Below are 4,869 nucleotides of genomic sequence, written 5' to 3'. Positions count from 1 at the left end.
CTAGCATTGCTCAGAAAAAAATATCAAGCAACAACCACCTTTAGTTTTTTGTTCTAGACTAATAGTTTTTTTTTTTGGAGAGTCAATAAAGTTGGTACTTTATTAAAAAATGTACTAACATGTTCGACAAGTTGTCGACGAACCACAAACATCGGAAATCATGTCTTCTATCTATCAGTCAAATGCCACTGACTGGATGTCAGAAGCAGATACAGTTGCATACAAGACCCGGCATCAGTTGATTTCATAATTCAATATTAAGAAAATCATCTTCTTGCTGATTTTATTCCCGCCATAGGTTGCCATGCTCTCCACTCTCCAAGTTCCATCAGATACTACACTATTGAAGCTAGTACTATTAGCTACAGTACTGCTGACTGCTAGTTCATGCAATCCATGATAGAATTAAATGGGTCTTCTACGATGCCAAAGGGAACAACACTCTGCAGCATCTTGCTGTTCATGTCCACAGCAATGATCCTAACTTCCAGGGATTAATCCGTTGTATGGGGATATTATGCCAGGTGGATTTTATCCATGAAGTATGGATACACCAAAATTAGCGATTAACTCCTTTACCCTGGTTTAATAAAAGTTGTCTCTTATTAGATAAAAGTATCAACTTTGATATTTGAATTTGGATTACATGCACGTATTAGTGAAAACGAAGAGAACATAATGTGTTGGCTCATTGATATTTGTAACAATCGTGATAGGCATGGACCAAGTTGAATCAAAACACATTACATGCACCATATACGAGGACCATTATTTATGAAGAAATTCCATACTAAATATCTCATCCACTTATATATATAGGATAAATGTTTCTCTCCACCACAACATGTGGGACTAACAATGGCTATATATATCACAACCAAGCGAGTGCATTCTCTCCCTGGTTCACGACTTATTTCAATGCATTTCTATCATACACCAATTCCTAGAGTAAAAAAAATGCAAGGTGACCAGAAAAGTTAGCTTAAAAATAGGCGACATCGGAAAAGGAATACTTAGATTGGATTAATGACTCAGTTCTGAGGCTGGCAGAACATTCCCTGGTTCACTGGCACTTGGGCTAAACACATTGTTGATAGCGTTTAGTAATCATGACAAGTTTGTGCACAAGGCTCAAAAACCATTTCTCTGTCTGTGCGGCTAGTTTGCCTCCAAGCTAAAGTTAGCCAAGGCTTCGTGAATGGCCACATAAGAATTAGGCATCGACAAATGGTGCATCATCTTATTGGAGGCTGGTACTTCAGGAGTCTCAATGACATGACTTGTGCCGGTTCATGCTCATGTCGCTTCTTGTTATTCCAATCGGTCAATGAGACGCGAAGACAGACTCGTCGTCGCAGCTGGCCTACTCCGTTGATCGGTCCACACGCTGCCAAGTCACTTGTATACATTCGGACAACCAAATCTAATAAGCCACGACTTAGCCCCAGCGAAGCTCATTTCTTTTTCTTCGTTGGTCCTGTTTTTGTATTTTTTTTAAAGAGAAACTTCCAGTCTATTCCTAATCAATCATAACAGTATAGAGAACACCATAAGTAATGAAAATTACAACAAGGTACATGGACCACCTAGTGACAACTACAAGTATTGGACCGAGCCGAAGGCGCGCAGCTATCATCGTCCCTCCTTCACTGGAGATGGACAAAACTTGTTATAGTAGACAGTCGGGAATTCCTCGTGCTACGGCCCCATAGAACCAGCGTACTAGGAGTAACGTGTGGCTCTTGTTGAAATATGTGTGTAGGGATATTAGCGCGTGCGTTTGTTTTGTGTTAGTTGTAATCAGCGGTTGAGTTAGGCTTGATTCTATTCTCTGTATAGCTGTATATTATAACGTGGAGATCAAGCCTATTGTAACGTGGAGATCAAGCCTAACTCCCGTATCTCAACCATGTAATCTTCTGTTGGCCTTGAGTCTATATATACACGCACGCGTCCCTGCAGAGATGCATACGTTTCAACCATATTTTACATGGTAATCAGAGCCTCTATCTCTTCCACAAACACATCTAGCCATGGCAGGTTCCTCCGCTCCGGCAGCCATCTCCTTCGCCCATGTTCAGATCGCTGAGAAGCTAACCAGGGAGAACTATCTACCCTGGAAGGCTCAGGTCCTGCCACCGGTCCGAGGTGCCCTTCTCATGGGTTTCCTCGACGGATCGCGGGCAGCACCACCGGAGGAAATCGAGGAGGCAAAGGCGGACAAGACCGTCGAGAAGGTATGTAACCCAGCCTATGCAGCGTGGGTGGCTCAAGACCAGCAGGTTTTGGGTTTTCTGCTCGGGTCTCTTTCCCGAGAGGTGTTGCTGCAGGTGATGGATCATACGGAGAGCAGCAAGCTGTGGGCCGCGATCCAGGCGATGTTCGCCTCGCAGTCGCGCGCCCGCGTCATCCAGCTCCGCACGCAGCTCACAAACTCGCGCAAGGGAGATCTCTCTGCCACTGCGTACTTCACCAAGATGAAGGGAATCGCTGACGAGCTTGCTGCCGCGGGGAAGAAGATGGACGACGACGATCTGGTCTCGCAGATTCTCTCGGGGCTTGATGCAGACTACAACCCCTTCGTCTCGGCGCTCTCTGCCAAGGCGAACGAGCAGGCGATCACCCTCGCCGAACTCTTCTCCGGGCTCCTGGTGGCCGAGTCACGTCTGGAGGCGCAGAACCCGGTGAGTCAGCAGCTGTCGGTCAATCTCGTCGCCAAGGGTGGACGTGGCGGCGGCTATCCTCAGGGTCGCAGCAACAGCAGCGGCAACAGTCGCGGTGGAGGAGGCGGGCGCTCCTCTGATGACGGGCGTGGTGGCTATGGTGGCTACCCCAACCAGCGCCAAGGCCAAGGCGGTGGTGGTCACGGTGGTGGAGGCTACCACAACGGCGGCGGCGGCGGCGGCGGCGGCGGCTACTACGGGCGGCGGCGGCGGCGGCTACAACAACCATACCCGACCCGACGTGGTCATATGCCAAATCTGTGGCAAGGCCGGCCACGATGCATATCGCTGCTGGAAGAGGTTCGAGAAGAACTTCAAGAGGAAGGAGAAGACAGCAAACTCCGCAGCCACTTCGTACGGAGTTGATACGAACTGGTACATCGACACTGCAGCAACCAACCACGTCACGAGTGAGCTAGACAAGCTCGCTACCCACGAACGCTACACCGGCATAGATCAAGTCCACACGGCGAGTGGGTCAGGTATGGAAATTGCTCACATTGGTCATGCGCATATTCATACTCATGATCAACCTATTCATCTTCGAGATATTTTACATGTTCCCAAATCTGCAAAGAATTTGATTGCTGCTCAAAAACTTGCTCATGACAATCACGCATACTTGGAAGTTTACCCTGAGTTCTTTTCTATCAAACAACAGGGAACGGGGAAAATTCTGCTGCGCGCACAGAGTAGAGGTGGCCTCTATCCTCTACCTCATGCACCATCTGTTCGTGGGAAGCATGTTCTTGGTGTGCAAAAAGCATCGTCTTCTCGGTGGCATGGACGTCTAGGGCATCCATCCTTTGTCATAGTCGATCAAGTAGTCAAAAATAATTGTCTTCCCGTGTCAAATAAAAGGCATGAGTCTGTTTGTGATGCATGTCAAAAGGCAAAAAGCCATCAGTTACCGTATCCTCGGTCTACTAGTGTCTCTAGTGCTCCTTTAGAGCTAGTCTTTTCGGATGTTTGGGGTCCTGCTGTTACTTCTGTAGGCAGGTTCACATATTATGTTAGTTTCATTGATGATTTCAGCAAGTTTACTTGGATATACTTGATCAAAAATAGATCTGAAGTGTTTCAGAAGTTTCATGATTTTCAGCAACATGTTGAACGCTTGTTTGATAGGAAAATCCTTGCCATGCAAACCGACTGGGGTGGCGAATATCGCAAACTAAATTCATTCTTTGAGCGCATTGGTATTTCCCACCATGTTTCGTGCCCTCATGCCCACCAACAAAATGGCTCCGCTGAAAGAAAACATAGACACATTGTTGAAATCGGCCTCGCCTTACTCGCTCATGCATCCATGCCATTAAAATTCTGGGATGAAGCTTTCACTACTGCCGTTTATCTCATTAATCGTCTCCCTAGTAAAGTCATTCAATCTCAAACACCACTAGAGCGCCTTTTCAATATCACCCCAGATTATTCTTTTCTTCGTGTTTTTGGGTGTGCGGTATGGCCTAACCTACGCCCCTTCAACAAGCATAAACTGCAGTTTCGCTCTACCCGGTATGTGTTTCTTGGATATAGTCCCCTTCACAAAGGCTATAAATGTCTAGACATCTCGAGTGGACGTGTCTATATATCTCGTGATGTTGTCTTTGACGAGTCCATCTTTTCGTTTTCTGAACTTCACAAGAACGCCGGCGCTCAACTCCGTGCAGAAATCAATTTGCTTCCTCCCACACTCCTTAATCCTCCTGTATTTGATCATGGGGGTGATTTGTAAAATGACCATGTGACTTTTTCTGATCAAAATTTGGAGTTTCCAAGTGTACAGGAAGCAGAATATACGCAGGACTCCACAAGTGGTGACGCAGCAGATCCTGGTCACGAGGAGGACTCTCCCGCCCTGTCAGGCGAGGGATCCCATGCAGGGTCTTCGACGCACTCCCAGGCGCCCGCCCGATCCGTCCCGGGATCAGTGCGACAGACGCATGGAGCGGGCGTGGGAGCCGGTTCTCCCTCGCCGCGTGGCCCCAGCCCACGGGCTGGTGCAGAGGCGACAGGCCCGGCCGATCGCCAACGGGCTGCATGGCCCGCAACACCAGGTGGCGATTCTTGGACGAACGGGGGAGGAGGCGCTGATCTCTTCCCTGACGCAGCGGACAGTACTCCTGGTGGATCCTCTGTGGCTGCG

The 4,869-nt window shown here is 48.0% G+C and overlaps 1 long non-coding RNA gene across 1 annotated transcript; it reads left to right on the top strand.

Annotated features, from left to right (window-relative positions):
• Positions 1-2,904: 2,904 nt before the first annotated feature.
• On the top strand, positions 2,905-3,602 carry LOC119289690. Its single transcript, XR_005141581.1, has 2 exons — positions 2,905-3,205; positions 3,385-3,602. It is a non-coding gene; the product is annotated as an uncharacterized LOC119289690 (long non-coding RNA).
• Positions 3,603-4,869: the final 1,267 nt, after the last annotated feature.

The sequence above is a fragment of the Triticum dicoccoides genome, chromosome 4A (assembly GCF_002162155.2).
Source record: "Triticum dicoccoides isolate Atlit2015 ecotype Zavitan chromosome 4A, WEW_v2.0, whole genome shotgun sequence".
In the NCBI taxonomy this organism is placed as follows: domain Eukaryota; kingdom Viridiplantae; phylum Streptophyta; class Magnoliopsida; order Poales; family Poaceae; genus Triticum; species Triticum dicoccoides.
The sequence above is the reverse complement of the archived record's forward strand: the minus strand, read 5'-3'. Positions and strand labels throughout refer to the sequence as shown.